Genomic DNA, 25,036 nt, shown 5'->3' with positions numbered 1-25,036 from the left:
CAGATTGAAGCAATCCTGTTCCCCACCCTCCCGCCCATGCGCACCCTGCCCTATGATCCCGAGGGATCTCTGGAGCAGTTCCAAAACTCCGTCTGTGTCTTACACCCATCCTTCGCCCTTTGCTGGATCCCTGTGCCACATCATAAATGTGAAGTCTAAGTATTGGGCCAGTGCAAATCCTAGCAGAAGAAAAAGGCCATGGGGTATTCCTTTCCGGTTTCATCATCGTCTCTGTGCTTTCCCTGAACTCCTACTGGGCTCTCTCAGTGGTAGGAGCTTGGGCAGATTTGTTTTTTCTAACCTACCTTTGTTTGTTCGAAAGACCTGAACCTTCAAAATGTACCTTTAGGAATGGAGACCTAGATAAAGCCTTTAAAAACAAAAAGTAAGTGAGAAATTCTTCTCTGTGCCTATGAAAGTGATTGGGCTGTTCCCTGACCCTCCATAGTCATGAAGAAGAACATCCTCGTGCGGAGACCCTAGGTCATATGCAGTGTAAACAGAAGGCTGTTTTCAGGGAAGTATACGAAGGTACACAAGAAAGTAATAACCTTGACTTGCCTACTTATTTCCCCAGTGCAACTAATCAGTTAATTCTGTCATTTGTTCCATCTCCTTGTTTCTCTGCTGTATTCTCGTCCCTTCCCAAGTCTCTGTATTGCAGACATCCCATCCATCTTTCTGCTCATGATCTGGAGTGTTGTTTCTAAGATCACCCTAATCGCTGTGTCTCGACAGTTCTCTCAATTAAAGCTGCCTCTCCTCTAGGGCTGTAACGTCCAGGCAGCAGGAATCCAAGGTCCTTGCAGAGGGAGGGGGATGAAGTCAACCCCCGCTCTCCGGCCATGTCAGTGATGTACTGGCAGACATGCTGCCAAGAGCGAATGTAATACTCCGTTCACACTGGACATTAGCTGCGGCAAAAGGGAGGAGAAACAAGCTTCTGATCCTGTATTTGTTTTCTCTCATTATTGACTGGGGCAGGCTCTTACATTTTTGTGTCTCATTCCTTCTCTGTGATCTTTGGGAGGCTTCTCATGGATGCCCTCAGATTCTTGGGCTCAGTGGTCTTAGACCTGAGGCAAGCAGACAATTTTTTTTTTTTTTTTTGGTTATTTCTTTTTAATGCACTATGGTTTTTTTCTGCTTTAAGTTACAAGACTGCCTTGGGCTAATGATACTCCTGTCTACGTTGGCTCATCTTTGGAATTCAGCTGCTTTTTGGTTGATGGTACTTCCCTTTCTGGTTCATTTAGTTGTCTGGATTATTTCAGGTGCAATGATCTGAGAATGAATGGCTAGAGGATGATACCCTATCTGTAGCTGTTTGATATGTGGTAGGAGGTATCCAGGTTGCTACAGGTAACAGACATTAGCTGCAGTGGAAAACTGCATGACTGGTTTCTCAGAGAGGCGGGAGGTCTCTCTAGTCACTGGCGTCTCTCAAAAATAATTGAACAGTTTGAATAATACATCATTTATTCAGTGCCTACTATGTGCCATGCTTTTTTCACATGCTTTCCCATTTAATACATTGATAAAGTGGTTATTAGTATCCTATTGCTGCTGTAACAGATTGCCACCAATATGTAGCTTAAAACAACGAAAATAAATTTAATATAGTTATGAATCAAAAGGACCACACATTTTTTAGAGTTTGGGGGTCATAAGTCCTAAAATCAAGGGGTCAGCAGGGCTGTGTTCCTCCTGGAGGCTCTGGGGAGTGTCTGTTTTCTTGACTTTCCTAGCTTCTAGAGACTGTTCATGTTCCTTGGCTCGTGGCCCCTCCTCCGTCTTCCAAGCCAGCAATGGCTCCTCTTCAAATCTCTCCTCTGATCTCTGCATTTGTCCTCACATCTTTTTCCCCCTTGTGATTACACTGTGTTTGCCTGGATAATCTTCTAGTCTCAGGATCCTTTATGTAATCCCATCTAAGTCCCTTTGACGTGTAAATGAATGTATCAGCAGGTTCAGGGATTAGGATGTGGTCATTGTTGGGGGGCTGCTATAGTGTCTCTGGTAGGTAGTGATGGCTCCTGCTACCAGAACCATAGCAGTAGTTGACATGTATGAAGTCCTTGCTCCGTTCCAGTCAGGAGGAGGGTCTTACTGAATCTTCACCACAACTGGGGGTTGTTGGTATTTTACAGGAAGGCGCTGAGGCTCCGAGAGGTTGAGTAACTTGTCTAGAGTCGGGCAAGCCACTTGGCTGCAGACAAAGGATTGCAGTCCAGGCTGTTTGATGGCAGTGCTCATACTCTTACCCATTACCCTGTTCCACATTTATTACATTTTCAGTACAGACAGGCTGAGTGAAAAGAGGGTGTCTGGGACGCCTGGGTGGCTCAGTTGGTTGGACGACTGCCTTCGGCTCAGGGCGTGATCCTGGAGTCCCGGGATCGAGTCCCACATCAGGCTCCCAGCTCCATGGGGAGTCTGCTTCGCTCTCTGACCTTCTCCTCGCTCATGCTCTCTCTCACTGTCTCTCTCTCTCAAATAAATAAATAAAAAAATCTTAAAAAAAAAAAAAAAAAAAAAAAAAAAAAAAAAAAAAAAAAAAAGAGGGTGTCTCCTCTGGCTCATACAGGTAGTCAGTAAACAAGGTCAGTATTCAAGCTGCGCCTCTTGGATTCCAAAGCCTCCGTCTGCAGTGCTGTTCTGCCTGTGCCGATGTCAGACCCTGGCCCTCCCGAGATTTTTGTCTTTAGCTGTGGTTTCCATAACCTTTGTTTTGTTGTTTTTGTTGGTTTTTCCTTTCCGGATCGTGCTTGCTTCTTGGTGAGGTCAGGTGGAGAAGGTTGTCCCTGAGGTCCTGATGTCATAGTGTTGACATTTAATGGGCGATGGCATTTGGCCCAGTGCCCCAGTCCTACCCTGGTTTGTGGCTTCTACTCTTTTCTCTCCAAGTGGAGTTCTCGGGTTGCCTTCGTGTGGGTTGAGGTGACCACTGCTGCCTCATTTGGAGCAGAGACCCCGACTTACATTGAATTTTAAACACGGTCTCTGCAATGGAAAGCTAATGTTTTATGGAACCAGGCACAATTTAGTTACCATAACAACTTGGTAATACTCATTCTGTCTTGGCTTCCTGCCTCCCAGTGTGATGTACAGCAGTCATTCTGGCCGGCTGAAATGGGCTCTCACCTTACTCTTGTCAGGCATATTGATAAACAGCTCTGTTTCATGACACATTTCAAAGTCATCCCCCCCTCCCCCACTTTTTTCATGTTGCTGACCTTCTCTGAAGCTGCAGGTTGTATAAAGACAAGCTGCTGGAGTAGCACCCTGATTGTGCTGCTTTTCTGTTCCTGAGCTGTTTTATCAGGAAATCCTAGGTCTGTGTGGTGGGGGAGGGGATAGGAGAGATCTAAGTAGATGGCTGAGTCCATATTCTTGAAGCAGACTATCATAGTATCATAGCGGTGTATTTATGTCACTGCCAGAAAGAAAAAGAAAAGCTTGAAATGATGTTAAATTTAATCTCACTCTTTATGCAGTAAATTTGATCTACTCTGGGAAAGGTGTGGGCAATGCAGTCAAAGGGAGGATTCATTTTTTTCATTCAAGCATTTTATATGCACTAAACTATTAATGTCTAGTATTGCCTTGATGATCTGTAACCTGTAGCAGAATTTCAATTTTTGCATAGGGGAAAATTTGCATAGATGGGCTGGTGGGAATTTGAGGGGAAGGAGACTTGAAAGATTTTGTTCTGTAGTCTAGTAGGTATGAAAGTGCTCTCTGTTTCAAGAAGGATTAATAGGTATTCCTTAGGGAGGTGGGGAGGAAAAGACAGGGTAATGAGGCATTCTTTTATTCCTCTCTGGGAGATACAGAATCTATATTCACATCCCAAGGCTCTGAAAAGTCCAGCAGCAGAGAAACCTATTTAATTAACTGTTATATTCAGCCACGGGGGCTGTGGGGACCCCCTTTCCAACAGAACATCTGTGAATATCTTCTAGAACACTGGGAAATGGTGCTTTAGAGCAATAATGATAAAGAAGAAACTGAAGCCAGAATTTCACCTTCTGTTCCTAACCATTTCTGTAGTGGTTCAGCTATGGGACAGACTCAATACTGAAATTCTTCATTATGAGCTGATGTGTTTTCTGCTTCCCTCTCCAAATGTTTAAAATGGACGTTCTTGTGGTTTGTGCCTTCCAGGATTCCATGTATGCATTGATTTTGAGCAACTTGTATAACATTCTGTCCTCTTTTCTTTCTTTTAATATGTGAGTTCATTGCTAAGGAAGGTTATGAAGTCTCCTTTGGAGAATTCTAAGGAAAAGTACTGACCATTTTTATGGGATGACTATGGTTCAGTCTTCTAAGAAACAGATAATACATAGGATAAAAATACAGACTTCAGCATAATTATTTCAGTTAAAAACATGGAAGTCTGGTGCTTAATAAGAAATTCTAAGCTGTCTGTACATTGGAGAGAATCTTTGAATAAGTTAATATTTCTCTTCTTCTAATGATGCAAAAAACTCATGCCTAGAAATAGGAGTTATTCAGTATTGCCAAGTAAGAAAACTGGCTATAGAAATTGGAACTTTGACTTCCTAAGAATGCCTTTCCATGTTTATTTGTTGGTAATTTTAAACAATTGAACTAAGCAAAAATACGTAACAAAGAGATAGGAGACCCCCCTTGATGGCATCCTTTCCTAAACAGGCAAGGAGGAAAGATCAATGTCCTCCTCCTTGTTGACTCTCTAACACATTCACTGTTTAAGATAGCTTTTATTGAGTAAGGAATTTTTAGGATGATTTTCAGTATACGTGCCTACCCAAGGTATTATCCAGTATTAATTTTGTTTTCTTCCAGTTCAAAGAAGTTGTGAAGAAAGCATATTCGGGTTACTGGATATGGAGGAACAAAGTTGTCGACTACTGTTTACTCCGTAGATATTCTGAGATCCGTTCCTGGCCCAGCTGGCTTGCTGGATATTTGACCACAATCCCATGAGTGCTAGTGGTCAGTGTATTGTATGTGATTTAGCAGAGTCAGTAGCTTTTCTAATTCAGAACAGCTTTTGTGTACTGTGTTGTCTGCTCATGGTTCACATTATCCAAATAACAGTGCCATACCATGATTGTCAGGCAATTGTTAATCTCTGTCTGATGAAGCTTCCCCATGTCCCATTTGTTAGAATTTAATGTGCCTCTTTCTTCCTTTGTTCCTTCAAAAAAAAAAAAATTCCAAAAACAACGTTGTCTGGCATTTTTAGGTAATGGATTTTTGCATTTACATTTTGGTTAGAAAAGTGGCTGTGGTTCTAAGCAAGGGGGTTGGATTTATCCAGCGCTGTCTAGATTGTTAGCCAAGAGAATTGTATGTTACAGTAACTTGATGATAGAGCATCCAAATGTATACTTTCATTTAAAATTTTCAAGTAATTTCTCCTCTGGTGATACAAAATTAGAGCTGGGACAATCAACAGATAATAACCCAAAGTGTTAACCCAAGATGTTCTGAAATATTTGGGTATTATACACAGCTCAGGGAAAAGAAATAGCCACTCATGTGTGTGACTGCTGAAATGCTGACTTTGTTTATTTTCAATAAACATAATAACTAGTTTCATATGAGTACATAATTTCTTGGAAGAAATTTGGAAGAGCTGGAGTAAAGTGGAACATACATAAGACATATATATTTACCCGTCGAAGACATAATTCATGATACAGTCGCTCAATTTTTATTTTTAGGAGGGAAATCAGATAAAGACAATGTGTTAAAAATCTTCGTTGGCTTCAGGAATGTTAGTAGTTTGCATATTTTTTTAGGTGCTGTTAGCAGGGTTACTCATTTCCTGGCGTGATATGGTGAAAGTATGTCTTTATGACAATTAAAATGAGAAGGAAAAGAGATCTAAGGATTGGGCTTTTTGAAAATTATCTCCCAAGGCAGGGTAGACAAAGAAAGAAATCATCTATGTTGCTTCAATGAAGCTGTAAAAACCAGACCTGCTGTGGGCATGAATAGGATCAGAACCCAGTGAGAGTCAGTTAGATACAATAAAGACAAGAAGAAATTTGATACACTGTCATTTCATATGCTTTATTTTTATTTTTTTTTTCAATCCTCATTAGATGCTGGGATAAAACATCTAACGTATGTCATTAAATCTTTGTATGTTTGTCATTGAATCTCTGTGTCATTTAATCTTTGGTTACTATGATAAGCTTTAGCTTTTCCAGTCTGATCATTTTTTTTCTTCTTTTTTTGTCACTGATAGAATTGACTTAGCAAGAACCATACCCTGGATTCTGGTGACAGAGGGAGTTTAAAGGGTGCCCTTTGGGTGGGCATCCATCTTCTCCTTTTCAGCACCACATACTCTCCAAATGACTTCCATAGAATGGGCGTGCCCTCTGGGGCATAAAGAAGAAATACCTACTTTTTGATTGTCATTTCTTGATTGGTGGTGGCTTCTGGTGGGTGGGTGAGGGTCATAGAAGTTTTCAGAGGAGATGTTGGAGTTGAGTCTTAGGAGATTTGTAAGAGTTTTCAGGAGGCATGGAGAAGTGAGGTAGGATGGCCCATGTAGGATACTAAAATTGTGCTGAGAGTGCTAAATTGTTTGAGTCTAGAGCACATGGTTGGAAGGGGCAATTGTTTGTTTGTTTGTTTTTTTCTTAAGTCTCCAGGGGCAGATAGGGACCATATAAAGCAGGGTCTCACATGCTATGCTTAAGGATTTAGAATCTCTGGCATTGGAGAAAGAGTGATAGGCCTGTCTTTTATAAAAATAAGCTTGGGGGAAGAGTCTGAAGAGGGCTAAGGCTTGAAAGTAGGAGTTTAGGGGCTGCCTGGATGGCTCAGTGGGTTAAGCTGCTGCCTTTGGCTCAGGTCATGATCTCAGGGTCCTGGGATCGAGCCCCACATCAGGCTCTCTGCTCAGCGGGGAGCCTGCTTCCCCCTCCTTCTCTTCCTGCCTCTCTTCCTATCTCTCTGCCTACTTGCGATCTCTCTCTCTCTGTCAAATAAATAAATAAATAAATAAATATTTAAAACAAAACAAAAAAAGAAAGTAGGAGTTTAGTAATGATATAACCATTCAGCACTTTATTTAAAAAAATTTTTTTTAGATTTATTAGCGAGCAGGAGAGCAAAGGAAATAGAGTGTACGATCATGAGCAGGAGGGGTAGGAGAGAAAGAGAAAATCTCAGACTTCATGCTGAGCATGGAGCCCAACATGTGACTCTATCTCAGGAATCTGAAATCATGACCTGAGCCAAAACCAAGAGTCAGATGCTCAACTGACTGAGCTACCCAGGTGCCCCAGGACTTAAAGGAGATGCTGGCCTAAGTTAAGATCCTGGTGGTGGAAATGGAAAGGGAGAGGATGGCTAATGGGAAATTGAGGTGCTAGGATTCTTCTTCTTTATTTTTTAAAAATACTTTATTTATTTGACAGAGAGTGAGAGAGAGTGAGCACAAGCATGGGGAACAGTGGCAGAGGGAGAGGAAGAAGCAGACTCCCCACCGAGCAGAGAGCCCAATGCAGGGCTTGATCCCACGGCCCTGGGACCATGACCTCGAAAGCAGATGCTCAGCTGACTGAGGCACCCAGGCACCCCGAGGTGCTAGGTTTCTAAAGACTCAGTAACATATTAGAAATGAGGAGTAAAAGATTGTGGTGGGAATTGAATGAGATAATAGATTTTTTTGAAGTGTTGAGCACAGTACACGGTACCTGGCACGTGGTAGGCACATAAGAAATGAGAACTTGTAATTCTGTTGTCATCACAGTCAGTAAGAAACCCCTTGGAGATTCCCATGTGTAGTATCAGTAACTCAGGGCTTCTCCTCTACATAGCCCCATTTTCAAACGTACACCCCAACAGATTTCATACTCCGATTTTTTGCTTGTTAGAGACACTGCGGTCACTTTGTGTTCACTTTACTTGGCCTGACAGTATTACTGAGGTATTTCGCAGTTGTTAACATGATCTTAATTTTTATATGTCCCCACCCAATGACCTGATGCGTGTTTGATTCCAACTCAAATGTGAAACATATCTGCTGACCTTTATGCTGTCATTAAGGGAGAAAGGCCCAACCCCCAATTCAGATTTAACTATTTGTCTAGGATTTTATCTTGCAAGTATTTCCTTTCCCTTCATGTCTTTAGAGTTATATTTTCACCCTTGTTTCAGATATGTTACTCCCACTCGAGTCGGTTAGGAGATCAGGTTTATTTATAACTCTCTTAGTAATACTGGCGAACAGTTCTTTGACAGAATATGGTTAGGGTAAAACTAGTGTGTTCGTCTACCCAGGCTGCCATAACAAAGTACCACTGACTGGTTAGTTTATGCAACAAAACCGTACTTCTCACATTTCTGGAGGTGGGTAGTCCAGGTGAAGTCCAAGATCAGGGTATCCGGGGATTCTCTTCCTGGTAAAGACCCTTTTCTCTGCTTGCCTTTTCCCTGGGTCCTCACATGGAGGAGGGTGCTCTCTCTTGGCTTCTTATAAAGCCACTAATCCTGTCCTGAGAGTCCCACCCTCATGGCTTCATCTAACCTGAAACTACCTTCCATAGGTCCCATTTCCAAATGTTGGGGGTTAGGGCTTCCACGTAAGGGTTTTTGGGGGGACACAGTTCACTTCATGGCAACTGGGGTTGAGAAAAGTAAATTTTAGGGTATTTGCAACTCTTCTGTCCTGCTTACCTTCTACCTTTTACAGATATGTCTTGATGTGGTTAAGCTGGTTGTATTGGATGTTTCAGATGTCTTAGGGAGTCCTTCATTAACCATTCATCAAACAGTTACAGAACTAGGATTCAAAAGTCAACAAGATAATTTTGCCCTTAAAAGCCTTTAAATTAAAGCACAGCTGTAGTTTCTTAACTGCAGGGAAAGACAAACACATGTGCAGATTGTTATGGGAGTAATTGTCTCTGAGGGGTTGGGAATCAGAGAGGTACAAAATCAGAATATTGGCAAGAAGGCATTCTCTTGAGATCCCTTTCAAGGCCAATATGGTACTTTATGTGATGCTGAAATTGACATTGTATCCTGCTGTCATTGTGTCCTGTGATAAAGGTCATGATGGAGTTAATCTTCACCGCTAGCATACTAGCATGGATAATTTCCCTTCAGGTGTGGTCCTGAATTTAAGGAAGCTGTTAATTTCATTAAAGTTAGTATAATTTTACTTTAATGCTAAAACACATCTTTCCACATTTTAAGATCTCTGAAATCAGGGTCTCTGATTTAAGATCTCTGATTACAATCAATGATGCATCTTAATTGGCACTTTTTTCTTTTCTTCCCTATTATGGTATTTATTTTATATTGTTTCTCATTTTCTTATTATAACATTATAGTACATTTTATGGTTGGTACAGAATATTCACTGATATACCTTTGTAAAAGCTAGGCTAATATGTACCTGCATGAGCTCTTTACTTACCATCTCATTTAATGCTCATAGTGACATGTTACCATGTTTAATTTATAGAAGTTTTGGTAATATTAATTGCTCAAGGTCATTTTTTTCTCATTAGTTTAAATTATTTTCTCCATGAAATAAATACATATTTTTTCTTAATAAGCAAGACCGCAAATCTTTTAGTAATTCTCCGAAACTGCATACCTTAAATGAAAATTTTGATGAGTTTTGCTCTGAATTTCATATGAATTTAAATTACATAGTTCTTGGGGAGAAGTTCTATCTTCTTGCATTTGCTGACGTTCAATATGCGTGTAGTAGTTTTGTCCTTCAGCTTATTAGAAGAGTTCTTTCAGGACAGCTGAAATGATACCCTTGGACCCTGGCTTCCTCCAGTTTCAATCCCAATTCCATAGCTGGGATTCCTCAGCTCTTGTTTGCAGGATTATTTTCTTTCTAGTCACTGAGGGGAATCTCTCTCTTAGAGGAAATTTCAGAAACCCAGCCAATTATCTTGATTGGCTTAGCATAAAATTAATCATGATACTGGTCCTGCTGTTTACAGTGGCTGTGTTCTGTTCACTGGGTTCTCTTGTGGACAGACTTTGAAGTCAGTAGCTGAGTGTATTTTCTTATCATGCTGCGGCCTATGTAATAGTTCTTTGCCGATCTTATGGGATCCAGGCCTGGCCTGCATTGGTCCTCCCTGCCTATGGCTTGTGTCTGTGGTCTGATGCTACGTAGTAGGATCCACATGCTGCCTTTCTTTGGGAAATTCCCTATAGAGCCCTGCTGGCATTACCTGTCCCTGTTTGTGGTGGATGGGGTCTGGGGCTCTGTTCCCTCATTCTCTGCTTTGGGTTCTGATTCGGACCTGTGGGACCATACCTTGAATACCACCTAGGTCTCTCTTAGCTTGTTATTCAGGGCTCTCCAAAATTGGCCTCTGACTTTTCTTTCCAACAGTTTACACTATTCAGTACGATCAAACTTCCCTATGGTAATTTGTTTTTACTATATTATGATTTTTGTTTGTGTATATTTGTTTAAACTTGACTGGTGTACTCTGAGCTCCTTGAACATGGGTCCATGTCTTTTATTTATTTATTTATATTTTTAAAAAAGAATTTATTTATTTGACAGATAAGTTGGCAGAGAGGGAGACAGAGAGAGAGAGAGAGGAGGACGCAGGCTCCCTGCTGAGCAGAGGGCCTGATGCAGGACTCAATCCCAGGACCCCGAGATCATGACCTGAGCCGAAGGCAGAGGCTTAACCCACTGAGCCACCCAGGTGCCTGGACCATGTCTTTTATATATAAAAGATGAAAATGATCCCCCCCCCCATAGTATCTTGCACATAGTAAGCAGAATGAGTGGATGGTAGAGTTAATGTCTGCTAGGCACCCAGTGCTGATGTGATGACTAAAAGCTTATAGTAAACAGAAAAGCATTCATAAGAAGTGGTCCCTGATCACATCATCTGTGTCTTATGGGACCATATATCTGGACTTTGGAATGATGCTCTTTAGCTTTTGAGTATTTGCTTCGATACTTGTTAGATCCATCTAGTGTGTATAATCTCTTAACTTTCTTCAGAATTCTTGTTTTTTTCCCCAACTTCTGGGATCATATTTTACATATGACTTATACATGAAGTATGTACATTATATAGCCTTTATAAATGAGTGTTAAAATTCATTTAAGTTTTTCATGGTTTAAGTATTTTAGAACTGTTTAAATGTGTCACTAGCATATAAGCTTATGAGGGCGGTAGATTTCTTGAGTTTATTTCTACATGCTCAGTTTCTGGAATAATGTCCAGGTACTGAATAAATATTGAATAATAGGTGCTCCATAAATTGGGAATAAATGAATAATTATAACAATGTCTGCTTTCCTGGGGAGATGGGGGAAAGATCAGTATTTCAAAATTCTTCTGTAGATTTTGTATATTGCTTACAGTTTGATTCAGCTTTAGTTTCCAAGTTGTATGAGCTTATAGACTCTAAGGTTTGGAAGGGAACTTTAATGTATTATAGTCCAGCTTCTCCACCACAGAATAGCTACAAAGTGAGTATCATACATGTCAGTTAGTAGAATATTTAGTTCAGAGATTGTCACAGGAAGCGTAGGACTGTGACACCAGTGAGGAAGGACGGACCATTTCCTCAGGCTCTTTCCCCCTTTGCCCCCAACTTAAAGCATTGTTTATATGGGAACTACGGAAAATTACGTTATATTAAAGCGATTTGTGAGGTCAGCTGAAGGGGCACAAAAGTGGCTTGTTGCTGATTTGAGAGATCAGAAGCAGTTCTTCTATTGTGTTTATTCTGTTTCTGTTCCATCTTTTCTGCCAGTGGAAAATGGCCTCAGGAATAGGAGAAAGAAAGGGTTATGAAACATTTGAGCTGTGTTTGGTGCCATATTGAATGTTAGTGCATTTGCTTTGTTCATTTGCTTAGCCCTATTTTGATTAAAACCATATTTCTGTAAAAAGAGGAAATAAATATTAATAACTTTTATAGTTGACCAGTTGGCATTAGCAGCAAGTAATAACTGGGTAGTTAATTAGTTCTTAGAGTGTTTCAGAGTAGAGGATATAGTTTTTTTCTACTCTTGGTTAATGATAGTTCCAGTGATGAGATATAGTCTATCTGGTCCAGAAAGACCTGAAGTGTGATGGAGTCATTTTTCTCATTTGGATTTTCTCCATAACCTTCTTCTCAGGTGTTCTTTCTAGATGATTCTTCTATACTTTACTTGTTTTTAAAAAAGTCTAATTTTTCAAAATAAAAATTTCCCTTATTTTTATTATCCTCTGTTTGCCCAAGCCTCTTACCTATTGTTACTGGTTTGATATCTGGTGCTATCAAGAGGTTGTCTAATTCCCCTCACATATATCTCCCTTCTTGAGTTGTCGGCTTCTCCAGACTAATTAACCATAGACCTTCAGCTGCTTCTCACGTTCTGTTGCTGGACCCCCTACTCTCTTAGTGTCTTTAGATTAGATACATCTCTTCTGTTACATGTTGTTTAAAAAAAATCATAGGCAACATGAGCAGAGAGTAATTATATTCTTGGATATGATTATAGGAGCTTCGTGTTTGAATAAGTGAAGTTTCGTGTATTGAGAAATAACAATTTTATCTTAACAAATGAAGCAAACATCCCAATATCCCTTTTCTTCAGTTTGTAGTGTGTTTGAAAATGGTCCTTTGTGTCTACTACTGTGATCTTTACAACAATTCAGTGATCATGGGTTTCCCCCCAAATATAAACATTTACAAACAGAAGGGACATAAACCTGAAAATGCATAGCTGAGATTTAATGCTAGAAAGATTGTGTAATAATGTCTTTAGCATACATAAATGAGATTAAAAATGAGAAACTATCTCCCATGCGTTTGCTCCAGCCCAGTTCTGTTTGTTAAAATGAAAAACGGCTCATTCTGTTTTGGAGCATTGCCATTATAAAAATAAATGTCAATATGTTTCGTACTTGCAGACTTTTAACACTTGTCTGCAAAATGCCAGAGGATGACTACACTAGTACTTCTGGGTGTGGGCAGTATATTCACAGGAGAATGACATCGATTACAAAAATGTAAGATTGTCTTAGAGGAGTTTCCCTGTTGTGGTGTTTATTTAATTACACCAAATGCCTTCTTCATTGGTGAATTCTTAGAAGGATAGGAACAGCCTAGGTGTGGACGTATTTGGTGGTTTTCTCTCTACCACTTGCTGTCATATAGTTTCTATTCTTTCATTTTCCCTCTGGCTTTTCTAACTCCCTCTTCAATCATTTTCCCCTTGCCTTGCACTGAGCAATGTGGGCACTGCTCTGTCCCAATGGTGGCATAGGGATTTAATAAGATTGCTGACCTCTGGGCCAGAATGACTCTTGCCTGGCTGACAGTTGTTAACTCCTAGTGGGCTATGTAGGTAAGAAAAGTGAAGTGATAGAATTCACAGGAGCTGCTGAAACAGAAGGTGTGAAGACCAGGGACCTCTGTCAACAAATTTTTTTTTTTTTTTTTTTTTTTGCCTTTTTTCTTTTCTAGCACTGGGTCTGGATTGGTGGTGATCTAACTGGTTCAGAATTAAGTAACAGGAGGGACTGATGGATTGGCTTTCTATGTTGCTTTTAATCACATGTTTCCCCTGTATTCAAGGCCTTTCATGTGGTAAAAGGGAATGAGAACAGGGTAGAGAGATGTTAGAAAAAGCCGTTCGTATTTTCCTTGTTCTTAGAGAAAGATTTCTGGTTGTGGGTGTGGAGGTAGAGGTGCTGTATTAGCAATGAGGATTTGGACACAGAAAACGCGTTTGGACCACCAGGTTCTGGGAATGTTGGGGTTGATGCTGTAAATATAAGGACATTAGCGGAGTGGAGACCTAGAAGAAAATGCTAGTTCACTGTTGGCAAAAGTTAAGCCATCTTTGCAAATTATGTATTTGGCTAACTTAATCCTGTTCACAGTAGAACAGGTATGCCTGTTTTAAAATTTCTAACTTTGAGGGTACTTATTATCAAAGTTATGGAGATAGTTTTTAAATTTATTATTCCATTCTGGATGCTGATATCTTGTGATTTAGAATATGAATTATCTCTCTTGTGTATCAGATTTGAAATACAATGATACTAATGACAAACCAGCATCCTGTGAGGTGCCTGGAATTCCTAGTTGTGACAACAGATGGATTAGAGTCAATTTAATAGCTTACTCCACTTGCTCATATGTAACTTGCAGACTTTTATAGTTGACCAGTTGACCAATTTACAATATTTACAGAGCTAGGGGCATAGAGGGTAGGTAGGTAGTTTTTTCTCTAATCTATTGAGTTTTTTTTTTTTTTTAACCCAGTAAAAAATCAAATAACTAAGGTAATAAATTTCTTTCCCTTCCCCCTCCAAATGCTTGACTGGGATATAGGATTTGAAATTTGAAAATATTTCCTTAAACTATGCTGCAAATATTTCTATTCCAGTTATTAAAAGTGGAAAGTTTTTTTGTTTTATTTGATCTTTTGCTCCATCCCATTCACCAGTGAAACAAAATAAAAGTTAGTATCAAGTAAGCCTTTGATTAAGTTAGCAATGATTTATGGGGAGCCCGTTAACGTATTGCACAGACAGGAATCGTAGAGATTTGATAAATCAACAAAGCAGAAAAAGGAAAGTACATTCCCATTCCTGAGTTTTGTGAGCCAAGAAACTCCTCGCTGGCTGTGTTTATGTCTTATTATCAGTCCTGCAAAAGAGAAACTGATTTTCATTTGTGCTATCTATTATACTTTGAAAATACTGTGTGCATTTTCATCCTTAGAAAAGATTTCTGCAAACAGAAATCTAAGAACTGAACATAAGTGATTGTGGGGATTGTCTTATTTATCCCTAAAAGCAATATGCTTCCTGTTAGAGCAAGGGATTTAAATGCAGAATCAATAACTTGGTTGCCGTGTAGGACTTGCTAATATACAAATTAATGTATGATGCTTATGAGCTTCATAAGCTCGAAAGGCCGTATTCTCCCAGTACTTCCTTGCCATGGAGTCAAATGAAAGAATAGAGAGAAACAATGTAAAGGAATGAAACGATCTATATCCTAATCTTTCAAGGATGTTAATTCACATGTGTAGCGACGACAGCATTTATCTATGTGTTAGCTAGTTGCTTGACAAACACTTGTGACATATCACTGGTGTTGCATGTGATATGTTTTCCTAAAGCAAAAATCAGATAAAACCTGGTAGTGTTTTTCTGTTTGTTTTGTTTTGTTTTAATAAGAACTCGTGCTTTGGCATGTATAACTAGAAAGCATTGGCAAATGGACACCCGGCCATGAGATTCATTCCCTGAAATGCTCTTTTCAGGGTTCCGTGTGAAAGCGTTAGCTGTGTCAATTAGTTGAGATGAAATGACATAATTTATTGACCTGTGGTGATAACTTCCTAAATACATTGAACATTTGGCACCACATAACTGAATGCCTCGCTAATTGCTCAGACGCATGCCTGCTTTCGTAATCTGTGTGCTCCTTGGGCTAGGCTCAGCAGGATTTATTGCCTCATTTTCTATTTCAGACTGCTTAACCATTCACTGGGTGGTGTCCCTGAAAAGGACATTCCCTAGGGATCAGAATCCGTGTGTCAGAGGGCAGAGGTCTGTCTTTTTCATGGCTTTGGAATCACTCTTTCATATTCTAAGAGGAAGGCAAAGCTGGCCATTTGCATTTAAAGCACTGCTCTCCAAGGTTACATTCTGTTGAGTATATATTTCAGATAGTGGACATTTATCATAGTGTAGCTCTCAAATCTGAAATTGCTGCTGAAGGTATAGCCGAAGAGCCATCCCAGTCTTGGGGAACAAGGTAATAAATCAGAAGCTGCCACAGGATTGCTATGGTAACCATCAGGTCCTGTCACACTGCGAGCATTATTGAAGGGTAGGTACAATGTTCAGCTTATCAAGGGTTTGCGATCATAAACCTATTGACACTATAGATTTGATATGACCATATTATTGTCTTTGTGAATGGAAAGGGACTGCTGTCATATTGAAGGTAACGTTTTATGACTCTAGACTTGAACTTGTTGCCAATGCCAATTGGCTTGATATGGTAGTAGTATGTAGTATTTCTTTTTAAAGGTAAAAGCTAGTTTTTCAATACTGTGAAACTAAACATTTTTTTTCTAATGAGACCTTCATGCTGAGTTGAACATGTAGATTTATGTAATTATGTATCCACATTGATCCAAATCACCTAATTCTAACATTTGAACAATATTTAACACTGTTATTTGACAGTTTCTTTATCATGATTTTCTGAACTTTAAATGGTATATCTTGAGATGCTGTTTTCTGCCTTCATTTTTAAATATGCACACATAATTGTGTCTCAAAATTTTATAACATGACGTTTAGATTTAGGTTTAGGTAACATCTTGATAACATTGTTGGTGAGTTTGCTGTGAAGCAATTAGAATACAAGGCCAAGATTCTGAAAGGAAATTACTTTTGTTTATAAGAAGGGTGCGTTCTTGAAATTATAATGACAACTTTAAGTAAAAACATATGTTCTCTAAGAGCAAAGTTCATATATCCAGTGTATTTTATATGGATGTAGGGAGTACTAGTATTTTCAGTTACATTTACTCATAACAGAAGGTCATTCCCCAAAACAGATTTAACATATAATTGTCTTGCGTTTTATTAAAGAACATATGTTTAGAACTAATCAGCAGGGGAGAAAAACCCCCATGTATTATTATAATAAAATTGTTAGTATTTTCCTAATTATTGCATTTGAACGTCTTTCTTCCAACTGAACCAAAAGTGCATTCCTAAATGTTAAAGGCAGTAACTATAATAATTCCCTTGTGAGAGAGACAAAAACTCATTAAGATCATAATAAGGCAGTCACTTCTACACAGTCCTTAGAAGGAGTTGGATTTTCCTCTTTCCTGTTTTAAAAGGGTGATCCAACATTACATTAGTAAGCACCTGTCCATCATTATATCTTGGAAACATCCTATCCAGCCTCCTTGCCCAGGGATAGTGCATTGTAAGGTTTGCACTGAGCTTGAGCATGGTGCTTGCTGTCTGTATTGGAAGGTGGGAGGGAATGAGGGACAGAGGGGAAGAAGAAGGGAAGCCCTTGAGCATTTCCTATCCCCTTTCCCGCACAGAGCATGAGTTTTGGATCTTGGTATTCAGTGACTAGCCGAGGAGGAGGCACTGTAGATATTTAGCAGTTTTCAAAGAAAAAGATTTCTCCCTGCCATCCTTCTTTTTATAGGAACAGCAGCCTACAGCAGGGGCCTGTTCCTGCCGAACTGTGGTGGAACGCAGTGATAGGGCCGACGCGGTAGGGTCTGCCCTGAATCGTGAGTGCTGCCGTTTCATGTGGGATGCTGAGCAGCTGCCAGATACGGAACCACTTTGCACTACTTACGGGCCAGAGTGAAAGTTGGAGGCTTGGGGCCAGTCAACCAGCTTGTGAAGCTCTGTCTGAAAGAGTGTTTATAAAGGCGGCGGTTGGATCTACGTGTTATCTTCACTCAGTTCACTTTTCTTGGTCTCCGTGTCCATTATCCTTATTACATTATATTCTTATTCAGAGGCACTAGCTCTAGCATTCTGATACATTTTTGAAGATGTTTGGGAAAATTGCACATGGTAAAGGAAGACTGCAAGTTCTTACTGCTCCCTTGCTGTGTGCTAGGTAACCTGGCAGGTCTTTGCATACATACTTTAATCCTGAGGGCAACCCTAGGAAGTGTTATAATTCCCATTTTACTGATAAGAGGGCTGAGCCTAAGAAAGATTTAAATGTCTGGAAAGTGGCTGAACTGGATTTTCAACACCCGTTTTCTGTCATGCCAGAGTCTGTCCTGTTTGTATGACTGTTCAAGAAGGCATAACTTCTCCCAGTTCCCTTTTTATATTCTTATTGTTGCTGTGGCAAGAGCACTTAATATGAAATCTACCATCTTAACAAATTTTTAAGTATACAATACAGTATTGTTTCCTACAGGCATAATATTGTATGCCTGATCTCTAGAAATTCTTCATCTTGTACATTCGAAATTTGATAACCATTGAATAGCAACTAGCTCCCAGTTCCAATCACCCCCTAGTGCCTGGCAACCAGCATCTACTCTCAGCTTCTGAGTTTGACGACTTTGGATAACTCAAATAAGTAGAATTGCCCTTCTGTGATTGGCTTACTTCACTCAGTGTAATGTCTGCAGGTTCATCCCTGTTGTCTACTATCCTACTATGTAGTTCATCAGTTCTCAAATTGCATTCAGACATTGTGCCTGGTGCTAGAAAAATCTATGTAAATTCAGTTGTCTGTACCCTTAGTTTTAATGGAGTCAGATTGGGGTAAGAAAATCATGCCCTAGCAGTCATATTTGGTATTTGATTTCAGGCCTTATTTTGTACTAACTCTTTAATTTTGGGCAAACAACTTTACCTTTTTGGATCAGATCCTTCTTTTGTAGGGAAGAGATGATAATGCCTAGCTCCCCACATTATAGTGAGGATTGAAAGAATTAATGGATGCCAGAGACCTAGTATGGAGTAGGTACTGCTCATCCTCATTTTTATTTGTCAACACTTGCAGTTATTAAATAGCTAAAGTGTTAGGTTAGGGTAAGCCAAAAAAATTGAGATGAAGGACAGTATTGATTTTTTTCATGCAACTGCACTGTATATAATAGATTCAATTGATAGAGTAGGCAATTATTCATACTAATGTTATTATATTTATATCTTCCTATTAGAGGCTGATTAATTTCTGTCTTCATTTATACATTGAAAATTGAGCTGCTCTTTTGACCATTGGAGGCAAATATAGAAAAGAAAATGAGGGGCGCTTTTCCGCCCAAATCTAAATCCGCAGTGGAGCCCCCGAGGGTCTTTCACTGTCAACCGTGGAGTCTGTGTGGAAGGGAATCCTGCCGATTAGAATCAGGAAGGCAGAGCCTAATGCACTAATCCCTAGCGTTTCTCCAGGAATCGGTCCTACCTCCATGTCTGCTTTTGTTGATTTGCCTGCCTTTGTTTTCCTGTCACTCTTACTCTTCAGAGAAACATCTGAAGATTTTTACTTTGCACCTTCTGTTACAATAACAGAGTATAAACCTTGCTACAAGCAGGGCCCTTTGTTCCATTTCATCTGGTTTGTTACAGTTACATTGGCCTTTTAAATGGTAGGCACTTGGTGTTGCCAGTCCGGTACCTCAGGAAATCCAGGTAGCTTGTAAATAAAGGTTCAGCTCTCCCCTAACCACTGAGAGCTGCGCATGGAGGTGTTGCGGCTACAATGATGTCATTGTCTGACTGATTGGCTTTCTTTTGCAATAATGGCAATTACTTGATTAACTGAAAGATCCTTCTCGTAATAGTTAGTTTTTTTTTCTTTTTACAAAAAATATATAAAAAATGTTTCAGACTTCTAATAACTTTTGTTGAATGCTGTTAGTAGTTTTTTTTTTTTTTTGCAAAAAATACTATAAAGTTTCAATTTTGTAATATCTTACTTGTTCATTGCTGTTGGTTGACTGTTTTGGTGTGTGCTTTTTACTCAAAAGCTTATGATGTGTGCAGAAGGCAGATGAAATTCTCTAAGTTTTGTTATCTCAGGTAACACTTAAAGCAGAATTGCCATGGTAAGGCATCTTTGTGTAGAAATTCTGATGACATTGACTTTTCCTCTGTCGTCCATATTCAGTTCTCAACAACAGGCAGAAGCCTGAAATTCTTGTTTCTGTTAGATGAAAACTCACCCTTTTTTGGAAATGTTTTATTTACCTTGGCTTGGCCTTTCCAGTGGTAAACAAATAAGCATTACCGTTTGCAGAGCCAAACTAAGATGAAAACAGGCCTTTTACATTTGGGCATCTTGATTCTAGTTACACTAATAACGTATATTTTGCTTCACTGCTTTCTAAGAAGTGGAGACAGATATACATAATTGATGAACCAGGGAATTGTGATTAAGTGCTTGATGTGTGTGTGCTTGCTTATTGGTTTTCTTGTTCCAAATGTGATTGCTACATTTTCTTGTAAGATTTGGGAGAACTGTAGTTAAATTAAAGGCAACGGGAGACTTAGGGTATAAAGACGACTTACTTTTGAAATTTGTATATGTAGTTTTGAAAAAAAATTTTAAAGACTTTATTTAAGGGGGGTGAGGGGCAGAAGGAGAGAGAGGGAGAAACTAAAGCTGACTCCCTGTTGAGCATGGAGCCTGTCGTGGGGCTTGATTTCACGACCCTGATATCATGACTTGAGTCAAAATCAGGAGTTGGATGCTTAACTAGCGAAACCACCAGAAACTCCTGAAACTTACACATGTTAAAAGTCACTTTCTTGAGGTGTTGTTCTGTGAGTTATGACAAATTGCATCAGCACAGTCAAGGTTCAGAATAATTTTTTCCCTTCCCCTAATTCCTTTATGCTGTCCCTTTGAAGTTAAACCCTTCTCCTGCTTCTAACCCCTGGCAACTGCATATTTGTTCTTCCCTATAATTTTACCTTTTCCAGAATGTTGGCCTATATGGACTCATATGTAGTCTTTTACATTTGAGCCTTTTTCCCTTCAGCATGATGCGTTTGAGATTCATGTAAGCTTTGTATCAGTAGTTCCTTTTTATTTTTGAGTAAAATTCCATTGTATGGATGTACCATGGTTTGCTCACTCACTCACCACTGGAGACATCTAGGAGGTTTCCTGTTTTTTGCACTTATGAATAGGCAACTGTAAATATTTGGATATAAATTTGTGTGTAAACATAAGTACTTATCTCTCTTGGATAAATACCTAAGAGTATGATCATTGGATCATTTAGTAAGTGCATATTTAACTTCATAAGAAGTTGACAAACTTTATTTTTTTCGAAGTAACATTTTGAACTGCTTCAACCAGCAAAAGTATGAACTTCTCAGTTTCTCTTCCTCCTTGTTAGCACTTGCTATTTTCTTTCTTTCTTTCTTTTTTTTTTTTTTTAAGATTTATTTATTTGACAGACAGAGATCACAAGTAGGCAGAGAGGCAGACAGATAGAGAGGTGGAAGCAGGCTCCCTGCTGAGCAGAGAGCCCAATGTGGGACTTGATCCCAGGACTCTGGGATCATGACTTGAGCCATAGGCAGAGGCTTTTAACCCACTGAGCCACCCAGGTGCCCCTATTTTTTTTCTTTCTTCCTCCCTTTGTCCCCTCCATCCCCTTCTGTTTAGCTATTCCAATAGTTATGTAATGGTATCTCATTATAGTGTTAATCTGCATTTTGCTAATGACTAATGTTGAACATCTTTTCATGTACTTGTTATCTATATATCCTCAGTGAATTTTTGTTCAAATCTTTTACACATTAAAAAAAAAAAATTTTTTCTTACTAAGTGCTACTCATGTCCCCTGGATATAAGTCCTCTGTCAGTTATGTGACTTGAAAACACTTTTTTCCCAGTCTTTGGCTTGTCTTTTAAGTCTCAGAGGCCTTTGTAGAGCTAAGACTTTTAAATTTGATGTCCATTTTATCCATATTGTCTCTTTTTTAGATTGTAGTTCTGATGTTGTTTCTTAGGAGTGTTTGCCTAACTTAAGGTAAAATACCTCCTCCCATGTTTTCTTATAAAAGTTTTATAAATTACATTTAGATCTGATCAGCTATTCTCAATTTTTGTATAAGGTATAAAGTATATGGCAAAGTTTTTTTTATTTTGTTTTTGTGTTGTGTATGGATGTTCAGTTGTCCAACACTAATTATTGAGAAGCTGTTCCTTTGAATTTCTTTTGCAGCCTGATCAAAATTGATCATATTTGTGTGGTTTTACTTTTCGTACTTTTATGTTGCTCCACTTACATGTATCTGTTTTTTGTAATACTGTACTCTCTTTATTACTATATCTTTATGGAAAGACTTAGAATCAAGTACTGTGATTCTTCCAAATTTGTTTTCCAAAATTGTTTTTGGTATTTTGGTTCCTTTGTCTTCCCATAGAAATTTTAGAATCAACTTGTTGATAGCTACAAAAAAATACCTCCTGGCATATTTATAAGAATTATATTAACTGTTATTCAATTTCCATACATAAATTTTGGGATAATCTGTATCTTAATATTGAATCTTTCAATCCATGAATATGATGTATCTCTTAAAAAATTATATCTTCTTACTTTCGTCAGTGCTTTGTAATTTTAAGCATACAGATACTGCATATTTTGTTAAATTTTCATTTCTCTAAATATTTTGGGGGGCTATTATGGTACTTAAGTTTTTTTTAAATTCCAGTTGCTCATTGTTACTTATAGCAATATCACTATTTTTTGCATTTCTACCTTGTTTCTGGTGACCTTATTAAAACTCATTAATTTTAGAAACTTCTTTTGAGGATTTCTTGAAATTTTCAGTCATGTTTCCAGATAGGAATAGTTTTATTTCTTCCTTTCCAGTCTATATGCCTTTTCTTTTTTTAATCTTATTGCAGTGGTTAGCACTCTGAATGAGATGCTAAACACAAATGGTGAGAGCAGTTATCTTTATATTTTTCTCAATTTTAGGTGAAGGCATCCAGTCTCTTGTGAAGACTGATGTTAGCTGTAGATGTGTGTGTGTGTGTATGCTCTTTGTTAGGTTTAGAGAATTCCGTTTTATACATATTATGCTGCTAATATATTTTTTTTAATTGTGAGTGGGTGTTAAATTCAATTTCTTTTCTGTATCTACTGATGAAATCCTATGATTTTTCTTTACTAGTCTGCGAATATGGTAAACTACATTTATTTTTAGAATGTTGAAGTAGATTTGTGTTGTTGGAAGAAACCCGAGTTAATTATGAAATAATGTATGTGTATATGGTGTGTGTGTGTGTGTGTGTGTTCACACACACACATAATCTTATATTTTCTTGAGGATTTTTACATCTGTATTCATGAAGAATATCTGTACTTTTCTTGCATGTCTCTGGTTTTAGTCTCCGTGTAATGTCAGACTCCTATAAGGAGATGGGAGGTGTTCTTTCCTCTTCCAGTTTCTAAAAGAGATTTTGTGGAGTTGTTATGATTTCTTCCTGGAATATTTGGTAGAACTTCCCAGTGAAACCATCTGGGCCTTGAGTTTTCTTTGTTGGAAGGATTGTGATTATGATTTGAATTTTAAAAGTAGTTGTAGGCCTCTTCAGGTTATCTTTTTCAGTTTGGTTGTTCCTGTCTTTCAAGGAGTTGTCTGTTTCATTTGTGGTTTTGTTTGAATTTATCTTATTTGTGGTTCACCAGGCTTAGGTGTTTAACCCAATTTGGCCATTATTTCTTCTACTATTTTTTTCTGCACCATTGTCATTCTTTTTATCCTGCAGGAGCCCCATAACACAAATGTTTGTCCTTTTGATATTGTCCCACATATTTCTGTGATTCTGTTCATTTAAAAAAAAAAAATCCAATCTGAAGAACAGAGAGGACAGCTGCTATTAATCTGTCTTCAAGTTCACTGACCATTTCCTTTTCCATCTTGGTTCTGCTATTGAGACCATGTCCTGAATTTTTGAATTTCAGAATTTCAAATTTCAGGGTATTTGTGTGTGTGTGTGTGTCTGTGTGTTAAAAAATTTATTTTTTTATTTTTTATTATTAGGCTCTTGGGTCAATATAAGGAGCTAAAGACGGAAAAACCAAACTAGTAAATGTGCTTGTTCTTTTCTATGGTTTCTTTATCTCTGGGGAGACCTTGCTCTTTTGGTTCATTTCAAGAGTGTGTTCAAATTTACCACAGTTATAATTGCCTCTTTAAAGATCTATATTAATTTAAAGATCAAGGTCATCTTGGGCTGGCCCCCTATTGTTTGTTTTTTTTTTTTTCCCCTTATGAATTGGTTAGAATTTCCTGGTATTTCATATGTTGAGTAAGTTTGAATTATATTCTGGACTTTGGGAATATTACTTTATGAGACTGAGTCTTGTTAAAGTCCTCCTGAGATTGTTGACTTCTTTTGTTTCTTTGTTTTAGCTGGCAGTGAACCCATTTAGGTTTGTACTACTTCGGTGGGTGTTTGCTTAATGTTCTGTTTTCCAGGGCTTTGCTGTACTCTTTTGGGTCCATTTTGTACATTCCCACTCTGGGGTTCATTTGGGACTTGGGTGGTGGTTTTGGTCATAACTTAGTTCTCAAAACCTTTGTTAGGTTTCTTTGTGTCTGTGTCATGAAAGTGCAGGTTGGTGGACCTGGGATTTGGATTGTTGACATACCCTGTTAGAGGATCTCTTCTCCAGTCTTTTCTCATTGGATTTTCTCCAGTACTTTCTGACTCCTAATACTCTGTTTTCCTGTTTCTCTCATTAAAAAGTCTAGTGTTTCTCTCAGTTTATCACTCTGTGTGTTTTATAGTTCTGTCTATTTGGGCTGCCTTTGGGATTGAGCAATGGAGGGGTGGGGTGGGAAGTTTGGGGGAAAACAGAGACAGAAGAAAAATGCTGATATCTTCACATTCTTTAGATCACTTGTGTTCATTAGCTCCATTCCTTTGAATCAAGAGATAGGTTTTCTTTCCAGATTTTAAATGCTTGTGTCACAGCTGTGGCAGTAGTGTAAGACTGTGACTGCAAGAGGTCTCTGAGCAGAACTGGGAAAGGGAAAAAGCAAGGATTCCTTCCACACTCTTCTGTTCACAGGGGTCCCTTTTGCGCTCATCTGGAGAGAAAGAGAGAGACCTTCTCTTGGAGTTCTCTGCCATCTCTATCCACTATGGATTTCAGGGACCCAGACCCAGCCTTGGGCCAAAGCAGGGAAACCATTGTACTGATTGTTCCTTAACTTTTGACTTCTCTCCCTAAATCTTCGCTCTTTTTTATTTCTCAGAGTTTTCAAGTAGTTGCATTTTCTGTTTTGTCCAGAGTTTTTAGTTCTAGTCATTGAGAGAGAAGGTATAGTAGAGTTATTCTATCTTGGCTGGTATCAGGAGCACAAAATAATGTTTTTAAAATTAAACATTATTTTATTTTCTAATAATCAAATAGCAAAATATAATAACAATATGGAAAGTCTGGAAAATACAAAATTACACTTAAACTACCTATAATCCTACAGCTTAAAATTAAGTACTCCAACATTTTGTT

This window comes from Neovison vison, chromosome 12 (assembly GCF_020171115.1).
Source record: "Neovison vison isolate M4711 chromosome 12, ASM_NN_V1, whole genome shotgun sequence".
In the NCBI taxonomy this organism is placed as follows: Eukaryota; Metazoa; Chordata; class Mammalia; order Carnivora; family Mustelidae; genus Neogale; species Neogale vison.
Note: the sequence above shows the minus strand (reverse complement) of the source record.